The following is an 18,378-nucleotide window of genomic DNA, read 5'->3' as shown; positions in this document are numbered from 1 at the left end:
CTGGAGCACCAACAAGCCTTGGCAAATTTAACCAATGCCGAAATCAAAGAAGGTGCAACATCAGGACCAACAAGGAGGGGAGTCAGGGCAGACCAAGCAAATTCAGGGGGGCTCAAAAGAAACAAAGGTAACCCTCAATTGGACCCAAATGCCAGGGGCATTGGAGTTGCGAGAGGACCTCAAGTAGCTCACCAAAAGATGCAGGCCATGATGCACACAATGTAGTGTAGCTCAAGAGGGAAACATCCTTTACAACGCAACTTTTACCACGCAGTGCCTTTACGACGCAACTATTACAATGCATGTCATTACAACGCATAGCGCTGGGGGGCGCTCTATGATAGGGAATAGATTTAATTTACTATCCAACACCTTCTCTACTATCCACGGGGACTGGAGTTGGAATAGTAAATTAAACTATTCACTATCCAGCACCCCTAAGCGCTATGCGTTGTAAAGGCATGCGTTGTAAAAACTGCGTTGTAAAGGCATGCGTGGTAAAAGCATGCGTTGTATTGTCATACATCCGCTCAAGATTCTAGTCACTGAAGCTGCTCGAGCTTGAGGCTACTTGTAGCCTGAAGTTCTTCTTGGAAGGAAGTCAACAAGCCTTTGCAACTGCAAGCTGATGCGATGCACAGGGGTTCAGTTATTGCAACCCCAACGTGGGATACTGGCCTCAAACTTGGTGAGATGGTAGGGCAGGCCTTGGAAGCATACCACCTGTGTTGCAGAACCTTACAGAGTCCGTAAGAGCTCAGGATCAACAGCCAGTCGACTTAGTTGTGGTGCCTAAGAATGCAGGGGAGTGACTCCTTCACTCCAAGGGAGATTCCTTCAGGTGTCTTTGATGCCCAAAGGCCTTGGTATGTTCCTTCATTCTGCACAGGCACACAAAATGCAGCAGACTGGAAGGGAAATGAAGTCAAGCCCAAATGAAGTCCAGTGAAGACCAGAGTGCCCAGATGGTAGAAGAAGTGGTGTCTGATCTGAATCTTGTCCCACAACGAATCTAGGGGCCCACCCACAGGTAAGCCCTTACGCACCCTAAAAAAAGAGTTAGGACGATTCAGGGGACCCTCCCAGTGGAGGGTCTGGACAGGGAGAGGTTACTCCCATATCCTTTGTCCAGTTTCATGCCGGAGTGGGAGTCAATGGCCCCCAGAGCTGGTTTGAACTGGACTATGCATAGGGCCCTTAAATATGCCCCTCATGCAGACTGAGACGCGCTGGCAAGCACACACACCCTGCCCCAATACACTAATTCATATCTTGGAGGTTGTGACACCTCCCTGTGAGAGGATGCCTCTTGTTCTGCCTTTCCCTGCTCAAACTTGGGTCAGCGGCAGGAGGGCAAAATCGTATCTCTGGTCAATGGCAACCATTTTGTTCTGGCAGGGTCAAGAAAGATGGTCCCAGGAACACTAAGGGGTAGATTTACAAGCCCCTTGCACCGACTTTACGCCACCATTGCGTCACTTCTGTGATGCAGCAGCATTGTAAACAATGCACCACAATGCCACATATTTACAATTTGACACATCTATGGAGATGCATTATGTTGTAAAGCCCTGCTCCACATTATACCTGCGTCAGGTGCAATGTATGCAGGGTGGGCGTTCCGTCGCAAGAAAGCCTCGTAAAAGTGACGCAGTGAAATCCACAAGATTTCACAGAGTCACTTTTACAACGCCACTGCGTAAAATCCTTGCCCCTGCTTGAAGCAGGCCTAAGGAGTAATGCAGAATGTTAGGAATAGGCATTTCTAACCATTGCTGGAGTTGCATTGCGCTTGCGACACGACTCCAGCAATGCGCTTTCCTTACGTCGACAAGATGTGTCATGCATCTGTCTATCATTGTAAATGCGATGCATCCATGGTGGCGCAAGTCTATTTTTCCTCACAAGTAGATCCAAGGACACTGCCTTCAGCATTAATAGGGCCTGCTATAATCAATCAATCAATCAATCAAGACATTTATAGAGCGCACTACTCACCCGTAGGGTCTCAAGGCGCTAGGAGGGGGGGGGTGCCGTTACTGCTCGAACAGCCAGGTCTTGAGCTTCTTCCTGAAGGCGAGGTGGTCTTGGGTCAGGCGCAGGTCGGTCGGGAGGGAGTTCCAGGTCTTGGCGGCCAGGTAGGAAAAGGACCTTCCTCCTGTTGTCGCTCTTCGGATGCGGGGGACGGCGGCGAGGGCGTGGCTGGTTGATCTGAGGTGGCGCTTGGGAGCGTAGAAGTTGATTCGGTTGTTGAGGTTGCTCGGGCCTTGGTCGTGTAGGGCTTTGTGTGCGTGGGTGAGGAGACGGAAGGTGATTCTTTTGTTGACGGGGAGCCAGTGCAGGTCTCTCAGATGTCCGGAGATGTGGCTGTTTCGTGGGATGTCGAGGATGAGTCTGGCTGAGGCGTTCTGGATCCGCTGGAGTCTCTTCTGGAGCTTGGCGGTGGTTCCGGCGTAGAGGGCGTTGCCGTAGTCCAGTCGGCTAGTGACGAGGGCCTGGGTGACAGTCTTCCTGGTCTCGGTGGGGATCCACCAGAAGATCTTCCGTAGCATGCGTAGGATGTTGAAGCATGACGAGGAGACGGCGTTGACTTGTCTGGTCATGGAGAGGGAGGAGTCCAGGATGAAGCCCAGGTTGCGTGCGTGGTCCGTCGGTTTGGGTGCGGTGCCCAGGGCGGGGGGCCACCAGGAGTCGTCCCAGGCGGAGGGCGAGGAGCCCAGGATGAGGACCTCCGTCTTGTCTGAGTTCAGTTTCAGGCAGCTGGTCGTCATCCACTCGGCTACATCTCTCATCCCTTCGTGCAGGTTGGCTCTGGCGGCGGCGGGGTCGTTGGTCACGGAGAGGATCAGCTGGGTGTCGTCGGCGTAGGAGATTATGTTGAGGTTGTGTTGGCGTGCGATGGCCGCGAGGGGGCTCATGTAGACGTTGAAGAGGGTGGGACTCAACGAGGATCCTTGAGGGACGCCGCAGATGACTTCGGTGGCCTCTGACTTGTACGGTGGTAGGCGGACTCTCTGTGTTCTTCCGTCGAGGAAGGAGGTGATCCATTCCAGTGCCTTCTCCTGGATTCCGATGTTGCCGAGGCGCTGCACTAGGGTGCGGTGGCAGACAGTGTCGAAAGCCGCGGAGAGGTCCAGGAGGATGAGGGCCGCTGTTTCTCCGTTGTCCATCAGGGTTCGGATGTCATCGGTGGCCGCGATGAGGGCGGTCTCGGTGCTGTGGTTGGCTCGGAAGCCAGACTGTGAGGGGTCGAGGGATCCATTCATCTCGAGGAAGGCGGCCAGCTGTTTGTTGACGGTCTTTTCGATGACTTTCGCCGGGAACGGGAGGAGCGAGATGGGACGGTAATTCTTGAGTTCGGTGGGGTCCGCTGTAGGTTTCTTGAGAAGAGCGCTGAGTTCTGCGTGCTTCCAGCTCTCCGGGAAGGTGGCGGTGTCGGAGGAGGTGTTGATAATGTCCCGCAGGTGGGGTGCGATGACAGCATCGGCCTTGTTGAAGATGTGGTGAGGGCAGGGGTCAGTCGGAGATCCGGAGTGGACGGAGTTCATTGTGCGGATGGTGTCTTCGGTGCTGATCGGAGTCCAGGCGCGGAGGGTGGTGGTGGGTGGAGTTGCTGCGGTTGTGGCGTGCGTTGGTTGGGTGCTGAAGCTGTTGTGTATGTCCGCGATCTTGTTGTGGAAGTAGGACGCGAGGGAGTTGCAGAGGTCTTGCGACGGGGTGATGTCGTTGTTTCCGGCGTTGGGGTTGGAGAGCTCTTTCACGATGTTGAAGAGTTCCTTGCAGTTGTGTGCGTTGTTGTCCAGCCGGTCCTTGTATGTTTTTCTTGGTGGCGCGGATCAGTTGGTGGTGTTTCCGGGTGGCGAGCTTGAGGGTGGTCATGTTGTCCGTTGTTGGTTCCCTTCTCCATACTTTCTCGAGGGCTCGGCAGTTCTTCTTGGAGCTCTTGAGTTCGTCGGTGAACCATGGGGTTTTTCTGCTGCCGGGTCTGCTGGGCGGGGTCCTCAGAGGGGCGAGTTCGTCCGCGCAGTTGCTGATCCACTTCGTGAGGTTGTCGGCGGCCTGGCTGGGGTTCGCTGAGCCGGCCAGAGGGTGCTGGCTCAGGGAGGCGGTGAGCTGGTCGGCTGTGATCTTGTTCCAGCTTCTTCGGGCAACCTGTTGCTGGTGGTGGTGGATCGTCGTTCTTTTGAAGGTGAAGTGGTCGCAGCTGTGGTCCGTCCAGTGGAGTCCTGTTGCGTGGCTGAAGGCGATGTCTTTGCTGGATGAGAAGACGGCGTCGAGTGTGTGTCCGGCGAGGTGGGTGGGGGTGGACACCAGCTGCTTGAGTCCGAGGTTGGCGAGGTTGTCGAGCAGGGTGATGGTGTTGCGGTCGCTGTTGTTCTCCAGGTGGAAGTTGAGGTCCCCCAGGAGGATGTAGTCGGCGGAGGGGAGGGCATGCGGGCTGATGAAGTCGGCGATGTCCTCGCTGAATCGTGTGCGTGGTCCCGGGGGTCAGTAGATCAGGGTGCCTCTGAGGGTGGTCTTCGGGTCGGTGTGGATCTGGAAGTGCAGGTGTTCGGCGGTGGTTAGGGTGTCGTCGGTGTTGGTCGTGATGCGGATGGTGTCTCTGTGGATGATGGCGATGCCTCCTCCCGTCTGGTTCGCGGTGCGGTCCCTCCGGGTGATCTTGTAGCCCTCTGGGATGGCGATGGCGATGTCGGGCGCTGAGGAGGCGTTCATCCAGGTCTCCGTGAGGAAGGCGATGTCAGGGGCTGTGGTGTCGAGGAGGTTCCAGAGTTCGATGGCGTGTCTGTGGACGGAGCGGGTGTTGAGCAGGATGCACTTGAGGAGGTTGCTGCTGGTGTTAGGCTTGGCGGGTGTTGGTGCGGGGTTGGTCCGGATGCAGGTGAACTTGCAGGCGTGGCAGCTGAAGGGTCCGTGGGTGTGCTTCGGGGTGGCTCGGTGACATCCCGGGATGGCGCCGGTGTTGAGTGCGATGAGTTCGGCGGCGTTGTAGGTTCGTCGGGTCGGCTTCCGTCGGTGGGGGCCAGGGGTCCTGGCACTGGGCGCGGTCCAGGCGCGGACGGGTGCAGACGGGCTTACCTTTGGTGCACAATCGGCGCGCCCGCTGCGCGTCTACGCTGCGCGTTCGCACGGTCGCCATATATGGCGAAGTGCGCGGGGGGCGGAGCAGCTGGGAGGCGGGAGCGGGGAGGGTACAGAAGGCAAAAGGGGCGGGGTTTCGCGGCAGTGGCGGGAAGCGGGGAGGGAGGGTGAACGGCGGCAAAAACAGCGGCAAACAGGAAGGAAATCCACAATACAGAAAAAACAGGCAATACAATTTACAAAAGCAGATTGACAAGGTACAACAGCAGGGGCCGGTTAGGAGAGCAGGGACCACGCCGCTCGGGGGCCGGGGGCGTGGTCACGCGCCGGTAGCGAGGCAGTCAGGCAGGGAGGGAGAGCACACGCAGCAGCTGATGGCCGTGCGGCGCGGGGGTGTCCTAGAGCTAGGTCACACTCACCTGCGTCGCACGGTCGCCATATATGGCCAAGTGCGCGGGGGGGCGGAGCAGCTGGGAGGCGGGAGCGGGGAGGGTACAGAAGGCAAAAGGGGCGGGGTTTCGCAGCGGTGGCGGGAAGCGGGGAGGGAGGGTGAACGGCGGCAAAAACAGCGGCAAACAGGAAGGAAATCCACAATACAGAAAAAACAGGCAATACAATTTACAAAAGCAGATTGACATGGTACAACAGCAGGGGCAGGTTAGGAGAGCAGGGACCACGCCGCTCGGGGGCCGGGGGCGTGGTCACGCGCCGGTAGCAAGGCAGTCAGGCAGGGAGGGAGAGCACACGCAGCAGCTGGTGGCCGTGCGGTGCGGGGGTGTCCTAGAGCTAGGTCACACTCACCTGCGTCGCACGGTCGCCATATATGGCCAAGTGCGCGGGGGGGCGGAGCAGCTGGGAGGCGGGAGCGGGGAGGGTACAGAAGGCAAAAGGGGCGGGGTTTCGCGGCGGTGGCGGGAAGCGGGGAGGGAGGGTGAACGGCGGCAAAAACAGCGGCAAACAGGAAGGAAATCCACAATACAGAAAAAACAGGCAATACAATTTACAAAAGCAGATTGACAAGGTACAACAGCAGGGGCAGGTTAGGAGAGCAGGGACCACGCCGCTCGGGGGCCGGGGGCGTGGGCACGCGCCGGTAGCGAGGCAGTCAGGCAGGGAGGGAGAGCACACACAGCAGCTGGTGGCCGTGCGGCGCGGGGGTGTCCTAGAGCTAGGTCACACTCACCTGCGTCGCACGGTCGCCATATATGGCCAAGTGCGCGGGGGGGCGGAGCAGCTGGGAGGCGGGAGCGGGGAGGGTACAGAAGGCAAAAGGGGCGGGGTTTCGCGGCGGTGGCGGGAAGCGGGGAGGGAGGGTGAACGGCGGCAAAAACAGTGGCAAACAGGAAGGAAATCCACAATACAGAAAAAACATGCAATACAATTTACAAAAGCAGATTGACAAGGTACAACAGCAGGGGCAGGTTAGGAGAGCAGGGACCACGCCGCTCGGGGGCCGGGGGCGTGGTCACGCGCCGGTAGCGAGGCAGTCAGGCAGGGAGAGAGAGCACACGCAGCAGCTGGTGGCCGTGCGGCGCGGGGGTGTCCTAGAGCTAGGTCACACTCACCTGCGTCGCACGGTCGCCATATATGGCCAAGTGCGCGGGGGGCGGAGCAGCTGGGAGGCGGGAGCGGGGAGGGTACAGAAGGCAAAAGGGGCAGGGTTTCGCGGCGGTGGCGGGAAGCGGGGAGGGAGGGTGAAGGCGGCAAAAACAGCGGCAAACAGGAAGGAAATCCACAATACAGAAAAAACAGGCAATACAATTTACAAAAGCAGATTGACAAGGTACAACAGCAGGGGCAGGTTAGGAGAGCAGGGACCACGCCGCTCGGGGGCCGGGGGCGTGGTCACGCGCCGGTAGCAAGGCAGTCAGGCAGGGAGGGAGAGCACACGCAGCAGCTGGTGGCCGTGCGGCGCGGGGGTGTCCTAGAGCTAGGTCACACTCACCTGCGTCGCACGGTCGCCATATATGGCCAAGTGCGCGGGGGGGCGGAGCAGCTGGGAGGCGGGAGCGGGGAGGGTACAGAAGGCAAAAGGGGCGGGGTTTCGCGGCGGTGGCGGGAAGCGGGGAGGGAGGGTGAACGGCGGCAAAAACAGCGGCAAACAGGAAGGAAATCCACAATACAGAAAAAACAGGCAATACAATTTACAAAAGCAGATTGACAAGGTACAACAGCAGGGGCAGGTTAGGAGAGCAGGGACCACGCCGCTCGGGGGCCGGGGGCGTGGTCACGCGCCGGTAGCGAGGCAGTCAGGCAGGGAGGGAGAGCACACACAGCAGCTGGTGGCCGTGCGGCACGGGGGTGTCCTAGAGCTAGGTCACATAAGGGGTGACTTATAGGTTTTAGGTGCACTACCCCAATATAGGAAACCTATATCTGTAGTAAGTGGTGCTAGCACCAGCTTACACAGACTGCAATGGCAGGCCTGTACTTACATTTTGAATGGTCTCCCATGGGTGGCATGATGCATGCTTCAGCCCATGGGGTACTTCTGTGGATGTATGACGTTATAACGCATACTATTACTCCGCATACCATTACAACGCGACTTTTACTCCGCATACCGCCTTGGGGCGCTGGATAGTGGTAAGTATAATTTTCTATTCCAACACCAGTCTCCGTGGACACTAGGGAAGGTGTTGGATAGAAAATTAAACTTATTCCCTATCCTACAGCGCCCCCCAGCGCAATGCGTTGTAATGGTATGCGGAGTAAAAGTCGCGTTGTAATGGTAGTGCGGAGTAAAAAATGCGTTGTAACAGGTGTATACCACTTCTGTGGTAGCTATGCCCTGGGTACCTTAGTACCATATACAAGGGACTGATATGGGTACCCCAGTATCCAGGCTGGGATGTATCTAAGTACTGAACATACCAATTTTAGGGAGAAAGCAGATAGACTGGGGCACTGATTAAAAGGAACCCAGTCAGCCCAGTCAGTAACAGCTTAGCACCAGGCAAAAAGTGGGGGTAACCATAAAAGGAGATTGTACTTTCCTACAGTGAATCACCTGTTGTGTCAGCCAAAGAGTCAGCCAAACATGTGTAATGCAGACAATACTCAATCTTTCTGCGACGACATTGCTGCCTTTATTCAATCTAAGATTGTTAATATTTACTCTGAATTTTTCAGCCAGTGGATACTCCATTCTGATGCCCGACACAATTCCATTCAATTTTGTCTCTGATTTCACTTCTTTCCCTTCTCTTTTGGTGTCATAGGTGGGTAAGCTCGACTCCCAGATTAAATCAGCGTCTCCTTTCCCCTAAATATTCTACCGTTTCAGACGCAGTGGTGAAGCGGCTCACACAGACATGTGATGCAACTATTGAAGCGGGGTGATTCCCCTGTTCTTTTGATTATTATACCTTTACTGAAAAACTTGACCTGAAAGAGCCTAACAACTATGGGCCTATCTCTCTCTTGTACACCCTGACAAAGATTTAAGAAAACATCTAAATAATCATCATATGGAGTTCATTGAGAGACAGGAGCTCTTTAATCCATCACACAAAATAGGCCCTGGTAGCAACAGTCAATGACATTAGATCTGTAGTTGACTGTGGGAAGGCAGTGGCTCAAGGTCTGCTTGGCTTGTCCATTGCCTTTGATACTGCCTGCCCTACTGTCCTGTCATCTCACCTTTCCCAGACAGGTGCCAAGTCAAAAGCACTCAGTCTGCTGGACTCCTCTCTGTTTGATAGACATCAGATGGTTAGGTGTGGACAGTTTACTGTGGAATCTTCTCATCTTCCTCGTGGGATTACAGAGGGCCTATCCCTAAGCCTCACCCTCTTTCATCTGGATGTGTCATTTCTAGCTGAACTGATTCAATGGTTTGGTTTTCATGGGTTATCATATACTGACAGCACACAGATGATATCTTGTCAGCTGCCGTTGGTTACAAGTCTTGCCTACTAGAAGTTAGCAGGTGAATGAAGAACAACAAATCCTGAAGCTGATTGCTGATAGAACACAGGTTCTGTACTTTGGCAGCCACCACTCAGTTTGGACTTCAATATGGTGGCCAGAAGAGCTAGATCATCTTACATCCCCAGGTGGGAGAGGTGTGGCGCCGCGGCCAGGGAGACTGACGCTGGAATCTGGGGACCACGGTTCGATCCCCGGCTCCGGCGGCAGATTAGCCCAGCACCATGTGACTCTGGGCAATAGCTCGCTTAATCTTCCCGACGGCCCCCCAGCGCCTAGAGACCCTTACGGGTGATTGTGCGCTTTACAAATGTAGACTTTACTTTACTTTACTTTACTTAGTCAGCTTGGCCAGAAATATTGGGGTGATCCTGGATGATCAGCTTGTCTTTGAGAAACAAGTCAGTCAGATCTCTTTCTCTGTTTTCCATATTATTAGATCTTTTAAAAAGACTTTCCCCCAGTCACAGATCTGGGTCGAATCAATCATCATTATTTAGCTCACTTCGCCACCCCAGTTTAGACACAGGTATATGCAAATCAGTCTTGGCCCTGTGCCTCATGGAAACAGTCCAGCCCGAACTGCCAAGTCATGTCTTCCCTGGACCGGAAACAAGCATCCTGGGACCGGTTTCGGGGTAACACCCCTCTTCAGGTAGGCTAGATTGAATCCAGTGGCAAAGTGAGCAAGGGACCCACGTCTGGGCATACCCTGGCAACCTAGGATGAACAAAGTAAACACAAAGAGATGATGGACGGAGCACATACATTTTTCAGACACTTACTCCCAGTCACAGATCTGGGCTGAATCCTTCATCATTCTTTAGCTCACTTTGCCACCCCAGTTCAGACACAGCTATATGCAAATCAGTCTTGGCCCTGTGCCTCATGGGAACAGTCCAGCCCGAACTGCCAAGCCATGTCTTCCCTGGACGCTAAAACAAGCTTCCAGGGACCGGATTTCGGGTAACACCCCACTTCAGCCAGGCTAGATTGAATCCAGTGGCAAAGTGAGCAAGAGACCCATGTCTGGGCATACCCTGCCAACTTAGGGCGAACAAAGCAAACACAAGGAGATAATGAACAGAGCGCTGAAACTTTTCAGGCACTTACTCCCAGTCACAGATCTGGATTGAATCCATCGTCATTCTTTAGCTCACTTCGCCACCCCAGTTCAGACACAGGTATATACAAATAAGTCTTGGCACTGAGCCTCATGGGAACAATCCAGCCCAAACTCATTTTGATCTTGGCATTAACCAGGTTTCTTTTAACAGATTACAGGTGGCCCAGAATCCGGCAGCTTCTCTCATTTTGGACATTTAAAAAATTCAGTCAGTAACTCAGGAGATGAGGGGCCTGCACTGACTTCCTATCAGAATGAGAATCATGTTTAAAGCCCTTTGCATTGTCAAAAAGGCTGTCTACAATGTGGGCCCCCACTTTCTTAGAGCTATGTTCCACTGGTATGTATCTTGAAGGGTGCTATAATCTGTCAATAACAGGTCAGTGGTCGAGCCCAAAATCCAGAAAGCTGGATGGGGTGGCTGATCGTTTCCCTATGCCACAGCTCAACAGTGGATTATGATACCTCACCACATTGCAGGGGTTGAAGATCATGACCTGTTGAGAAAGCATCTAAAGATGTGAATCTTATCCACTGATTTGATGTAGGGGTTTTCCCATTTCTTGTTTTATTATTCTTTCCCCTGGCTTCAACTCATTGCTTCTTGTTTGGGCTTTGTAGAGCCTCAACAATTTTGGCAATTGTGTGCTTTAGAAAAATGCAGTTAATTCATTAAATGATTCATTAATTCATTTGAGCTAGGAGACAATATGAGGAAGATGATCTTAATCCCTTTGGTGCTGGCGTCAGCTACCAGTTAACACCCACACTAACCCCCAGTGCGGGCATCAAGCAACACTGGGAAGCAATTAAGGAAAACCTCTGGTGCTTCCACTCGAAGTTTCCTTCTTTAATCCCCAGGCAGAGCTCAAAGTGGAATCGCTTCCACTTCAACCCCACCCTCTACCCGCCCATCTATGATGCACTGCACTACAAGTCATGTTGATGTCAAAAATTCCCACTACACATAGCAAGCAGAAACAGGTCAGTGCTACGCCCTGCATCTGGTGTGGAATTTGAATCCTAGGTGGCCTCCTCAGGTTGGAGGATAGCATCAATGGAAAGGGGATAGTGTCTCTTTACAGTCTCAAAATACTGCTCATTTCCAGCCTCTCACAAAGCACCCCTCCAAGGGCTCACAACACAAGTTGACCTAGCCCCAATACCATGCCTGCAGCGCTTGCCAACAGACCTGTGTCCAAACCACTGACGTCCTGCCTGCAAAGCTCCTCCCTCTCGTATGATTATTGAAACTCCCCCAAGGGCTCACGACTCTAGCCTACCTAGCCCTTCCACCATGCTACCAACACATGCCCACAGAACCATCTCCGAACCTTCAACCTCCTGCCCACAAACCCTCCCATATGGATTTTGAAACTCCTCCAAGGGTTCACAATACCTATCGACTTAGCCCACTTCTAAGCTTCCAGGGCATGCCATCAGTAGCGTTCCCATACTATCGGCCCCCTGCCCGCAAGAGCATCCCTCTTATAGGAATATTGATATTCTCCACTGCAGAGCTACTGAGCTAACTCAGAGCATCTGCAACTCCATTCTGAATCCAAAGAACCTCCTGCACCTCACCGAATTCTCCTCGAATCTCAAGCTCCCGTAGAACTCTACGCCCCCTTCTACTGAGCCCCTCCTTCATCCATTACCGATATCCCTGAGACACCAGCGCCCTCGCAAGCAGCCGTGCCACCTCTCAGAGGAGGAAACTCTGGCCCTCCCCCTTTCCTACAAATCCACCCCTCTAATTCCCAGCCTACTAGACCTCGCAGAGGGAGAAGTTCTTGACCTCCTCATTAGCTACAAATCCGCCCTCGTAATCCCATGCCCTTCAGATCTGAGTGACAAACACGCTATCCCCACAGTTGCAACCAACCCCAACAGATCAGTTACCCTCCGCAACAGAGGAGTTATCAATAGCAATCTAGCGTTAGTACCCATCTCCGCCCCTACTCTCGACACTCACTCGGACCCCCTCTATACGGCCTCCTAATCAACTGCCGCTCAGCAGTAAAGCATGCCACTGATGTCGCCGATCTCATCCTGAGCCAAATATTGGACTTAGCGATCCTGACAGAATCTTGGCTCAGCGTATATTCCTCATTGCCCTGCCTAGACCTCTTAGTCCCACCCAACTATAACATCGTAAGGCTGGATAGGCAGTCTAAAAAAAAGGGGGAGGCATTGGCTGCATCTACCAATCTAACCTCCTTGTTACTGAACTTCTGGCTGATCCTACAGACTCCTGTGAATACCTTGCACTTTCCATATGCAGCAACACTACCCAACTGTGCAGACGGCACATCTTTTACCACCCCCAGGCATTAATGTCACCTTCACTGACCACCTCATGGAAATGATCACAGCCATGGTTTGCCCTAACTCTAAGGACATTTTCCTTGGTGACTTCAACCTGCATTGGAACGACCCCAAAGTCCCACAGGTCAACGCTATTAGAGACTTACTGGCTGACCAAGCTCTTACCAAAGCCTGCACACTCCAAACTCACTTGAAAGGTGCCACCCTAGACTGGATCATCACTAAGGAATCAGCGATTAAGCGTATCTCTGTAGACCCATACGATTGGTCTGACCACCATGCTACCACCTTCCTTCTGCCTGGCACCCACAAGACATGGGCACCATAACCTGTGTTTCCCAAACGCTGGGTTAGAGACACCAATAACCTTGATCTTGGGAAACTGGCTGCTCGCTGTGAGACTGACCTCCACCCCCCTCGCATCACCATGGTCAACAACCTCCCTGAGCATTATTCTTCGACTATATCCAACATCCTTGATGATCTTGCTCTCCTAAAACTAAAAAGAACCCAAATCAAAGACAGGAACCCTTGGTTTAATGGATGCCTCAACAATGAGAGGAGATCCCTCTGGCAGACAGAACTAAATTGGAAACAGGACCCATCAGCAGCTCATCTACAACTTCTCCACCAATCCAGAAATGCCTACAATAGGAAGATCCTCAACTCTAAAAAAGAGTTATTCAGAACAGAATTGGAGAACACCAAGAACAGACCTCGCAAGCTATTTGAATTGGTCGAACACCAATCTATCCTGGCAAAAACCTCAAAAGAATACCCTAAATCTCCAGTTTCATGCAAGGAATTTTCCTCCTTCTACTGTGACACAATCTCTGCACTATTATTTGAACTAAGTTCCTCCACTCACTTCCAAACCCCTCGGGCTCTGCCTCTTCTCTCCGTGCTTCCCTCCCAGACATCACCCAAAAACCAAGCACACTGGTCCAAATTCAAGTCTTACGACGAACATTCTGTCTCAAAATCACTTTACTGATCCTCTCTGATCTAACTGCTTAACAGGCACCTCTCAGGCTATCATCTCTACTTGAACTGCAATAATCAATGCATCCCTCCTACAGGGATCGATATCTGACTATCTTAATGCTGGCCAAGTTGTGCCTATCTCAAAATAACCCACGCTGGATCCTGCTTCCCCCGACAACTATAGACCTATATCTAATATTCCACTCTTAGCTAAAGTTTTGGAAAAATGTGTGCAACAGCAGTTGAGCCATCACATCAACAACTTCCACTTATTAGACAACTTCCAATCAGGGTTCAGGCCAGGACACAGCACCGATACCACCCTCCTCCACATCGTGGATGATGCCCTCCAAGCCTTTGACCAAGGCACAACCTGTCTCCTAATCCTCCTAGACCTATCTTCGGCTTTCGATACGGTTAACCATGAACACTCCTTGAACGCCTCAAAATCAGGATCGGACTGGATAACCCCGTTCTTGAATAGTTTAGGTTCTTCCTCCAGAATCTTTCACAGAAATTTCCAATTAACAGCAACTTATCCACTCCTACTCATGGTTGGAGTCCCCCAAGGATCAACCCTGGCCCCTACCCTCTTCAATCTTTACCACTAACCACTCGCAGAAGTACTACGCACTGCCAACATCGCCTACCACATGTATGCCGACGACACCTAGATCTACATAAAAAATCTCTTCTCATGAGGTGGGGTACACTTCTCACTTTGTGAACCACTCGTTTAGAATTATTTTTTTAAATGATTCTGTGGAAAAAAAAAATTAAGTTTCCCTAATTGATCAGAAAACACTTTTGGATAATTCTTCATCATATCCATTTCATACATATCAACATGTGCACAACCGAAGTTGTAACAGGTTCAGTAGGATTCTGATTCAAAATGATATTTAGATCTTTTTGATGACGCCAACCCAAAAGGTCAGACCCCTGTTCAGTCAAATACATGCAGCCAAAAACTTTGTTACTATTAAATAAAATAACCATCCATCTCATCCCCACAATTTCAAATATTTTTCACCATATCCAGCCGCTTTAATGTCAGGTTTGTCCCACATCAACACCTCTCCTGTCCATTTCTCGTAAAACGTTTCTCTAGAGAGTAAAGTATATAAACTTCCCGAAACTACTAGCATTTCAATTCCACATTTGTCTACATTTATGATACAATGAGGTTTTTCCAATTTGTTTGTGCTTTCTCTAGGAACACCATTTTCTCCGAACAAATGTGATTCAAGATCGACAGGCCTTGATTTTTCACAAATTTCAACACTAAATAATTAGTTCACACACACTTTCACAAATATCATGTACTGCTTGCACTCGAGTGAACTGGGTCTTAGTTCTGCAAACTTTAGCAAGATGAACTCTTCTCCCACAAGATCAACAAATGCATTTCTGCCCATATACGTGGCACTTGAAGCAATATGACCAGGAGCGCCACAACGGTAACATATGACTATTCTGGCTTCAAATTTAGGAGATGAGAAAAAAGGTTTCCCAGATTCATTAAGTTTGTTAGAATTCGGGACGGGTTTCACTTTTTTAGTTTCATTAACAATGGCATGCACCTCAGGTGCTTTTGAAATAAGTTTCTCTTCCCAACACAGAGGTATTTCATTTATCCATTTCCTTAATCCACACATCTGTATGCTCCAATTCCTTAGCAATCTGAATAGCTTCTTCAAGCGAGGGGTCTTTAATCAAAAGTTTCTCTCTAACCCTTTTGTTATTAGTACACCTTACAATTTGGTCGTGGATAACAGAATCAGCCAGTTCCCAAAATGTACATGTTAGTGATAGACCAATGTATGTAGAAATATCCTCATCCACGTTCTGAGTATGACAAAAAAAATGATGTCTCTCTAAAACAGTATTAATCTTTGTTTTAAAACGACTCTCAAGCATTTGCAATGTCATTTCATAGACATTATTTGGCTGACCGTCTCCCATTCCCAGAGATGTTTCCGGAAGATCTTCAGTCAATCGTCTTCCTTCAACACCCAAATGATGGAGTAATATAGCTTGTCTGCGGACTGGACCATACTTGTCAGCCCCCGTTGCTAACACATAAGTAAGAAACAACTTCTTCCACTCTTTCCACGGAATAGGAGGTTCACCAGTTGTAGCCAGAAAGGTAGGTGTTGCAGATGAACTTTGATCAGCAATTTGCACAGATGAATTATGCAACAAAACAAGGTTATGTTCCAATTAACTTACACCAATACACCTTTCTTTACCTGCATGAATACGATACTTGCAATAAAAATTATTGTTAAGTAAAATAATTAATTAATATAAAAAAATTCAAATAATAATAAAAGCAATAAATGATTGATTATTTGCTTCCTTATGTTCAAGTTTGTTGTTTATCTTCATTCAAACGTGGATAACTCCTATAGACTGATGCAATCAAATCTGTTCCAAGATGGCCACTAGAGTAGACAATCTCATAATGAAGAAAATTCCATCCCAAAAAGTCTCAGAGACCCCTCTGAGAGAGTCCACTGTGTAAAGGGAGCCTCTCGCATCTGAGTTAGGGGAATGATATCACATTTTTTCTGGCATCACAGCTTACTGGACTTTGGACGCAGCTTTTACTCGTCTACCGGTTTGTGCCCCCGTCACCCTCCCATTCTTCTTTCATGCTGTGTCTCTCACCCCCCTCTTTCCCTCCTTCATTCGCTGTCTGCTTTCCCTGCTCCTACCCCCTACCCTCTGAATCGCTCCCCTTGCCTAATTTTTCCCTTACGCATATGCCCTTATTGTTTGTCTCGACCAAACATGTAACTGTAGCTATGCTCTAATAACTGTATAACCTTTGTAACGATGTAACCTGCAACTATGGTCTCATACTCATGTAAAGCGCTCTGATACCTCCGGGTCTAGCCAGCGCTATATAAAACTTTTAAAATAAACTAAATAAAAAAAAAGATTTACAATGGCCGCCGCGATGCGTTGTTTGCGTTTGTTTGAAAATCGTGACCTTTTATGGATTCCTTTGACAACTTATTTATCCCTAACTCCCTCTTTGAATGTTGTTTCTAACAATGGATCAGATGACGTGCGAAACCCACCTTAGTTACTTCCCTTGCCTTCTATTTTTTAAATGTTTATTGTCATTTGTTATTGATCATCCTATTATTCTGTTTTCCTATTGCTTCACCGTTTTGCGTATAATGTAGTTTCTTCTTATACAAGTTGATGTTATCTCCATTTGCTTTTCCTAATTATCATATATTGTTCCCTTCCATCCCTCTCTTAGGATGCATTTTTTGTTTTTCTCTCCAGTGTAATATGCAACGTTTCATGATGGTTTTTATCTTTTATTCTTCCTGGTGTAAGATTTTTGTCATTTTATCATATTGTTGTTTCTTCTTTTCCGTTTCCTTAATAAACTCAAACTTATAAAAAAAAGAGGGTTACCCGTGGTATCCACCGTGTCTGGACCCAAATACCACAGCAAGCCATCCTGCCAAAACAGGATTTTTTTCTACAGGAAATGTTGATGTCTCAATATTGTGTGTTGAGCACTCTTCTCTTTAGTGAGCAAGACCCACTCATTCAAGTGAAGTATCTATTTGACTGATAGATGTGTAGCAGAACGCTGGATAGTTGGAAAAATGTGGCTCCCCAAACATTCTAGAACCTTCCCTGACAGAAACTGCCAAAGTGTCGGGTTTGCTACGGATTCTGGGTAAAAGCATATTTTGAGAGACATGCAAGTCATGCTACCTTGGACTCCGCTCAGGTATGTAGTACTAAGAAATGTGCACGTTTTGTAGGTTTGCGGCAGGCCAGCTGAGCTGGGACGCAAAATTCACAACTATGGAAATTGTAAAAAAAGGTCAGTTTTCAGTAGAAAAATATGATGTGTCCATATTGTGTTTTGGGCCCTTTCTTGTAGTGAGCACTAGGCCAAGCCACCCAAGTGAGGTACCACTTTTATCAGGAGGCTTGAGGTAAAACTTGGTGGTAGGAAATGTGTGGCTCCCCACAGATTCCAGAATAATTCTGTCACAGAAATATTAGGACAATGTGTTGTTTTAACTAATGCTTAAGGTTCGAGTGGGTAAGAAAGCTTTTATGGAATCCTAAGGAGGAACACAGCACTGGACACTTCTAGGTGTCTAGTGTAAAACAAATGCACGTGTTTGATAGATTACCTGGCTGAGGTAGGGCCAAAAATCCACAGCTAGCCAAGTTGCAAAAAAAAGTGTTGGTTTTGAGTGAAACATTATGATCTGTTCATGTTGTTTTTTGTACCCTTTCCTTTCATAGGTGTTAGGCCCACATGCACAAGTGAGGTGCCATTTTTATTGGGGGATTTTACTTGAAGTAATGCACGGTGGTGGAAATTTGTGGCTTCCCACAGATTCCTGAACTTTCCCCCACTGAAATGTGGGCAGAAAATATGACCGGACCCGGTGAGTTGGGCAGATCAAGGAGTAGACACACAGCGCGTTAACCTTCATCACACACAGGAGCAATGCCTTGTGCTTGAATCCACCGGGCACTGTTGAATCCTGGGGACCTTAATTATTGGGTAGATACAGGTGTGATAAGGCACTTGTGTGCGCAATTCTGTATGCCACTTTCCATAGATATAGATTATTCTCGGGTGAGTGCTTTGTACATTGTTTTTAATTAGGGTAGGAGACCACCAGAATAAAGTTTGTCCTTCTAGCATGACACCTGAAAGGGAGTGTGAGGGCATTAAGATCCAACATATGGATCCCTATCTATGACCTTTCTTGGTATAGTGGGACAAAGTCACTTGTGACTCCACCAGCACCATTCCTAGAGGAACAGCATAATCTCTTTTTTTGAAAACAGAAAATGTGACTGCATTAATTCTGTAGGTGTCACAAAAAGGACCTCCAAGAAGATATAAAACGTTGTATAACCGACAGCAA

This window comes from Lissotriton helveticus, chromosome 2_2 (assembly GCF_964261635.1).
Source record: "Lissotriton helveticus chromosome 2_2, aLisHel1.1, whole genome shotgun sequence".
In the NCBI taxonomy this organism is placed as follows: Eukaryota; Metazoa; Chordata; class Amphibia; order Caudata; family Salamandridae; genus Lissotriton; species Lissotriton helveticus.
Note: the sequence above shows the minus strand (reverse complement) of the source record.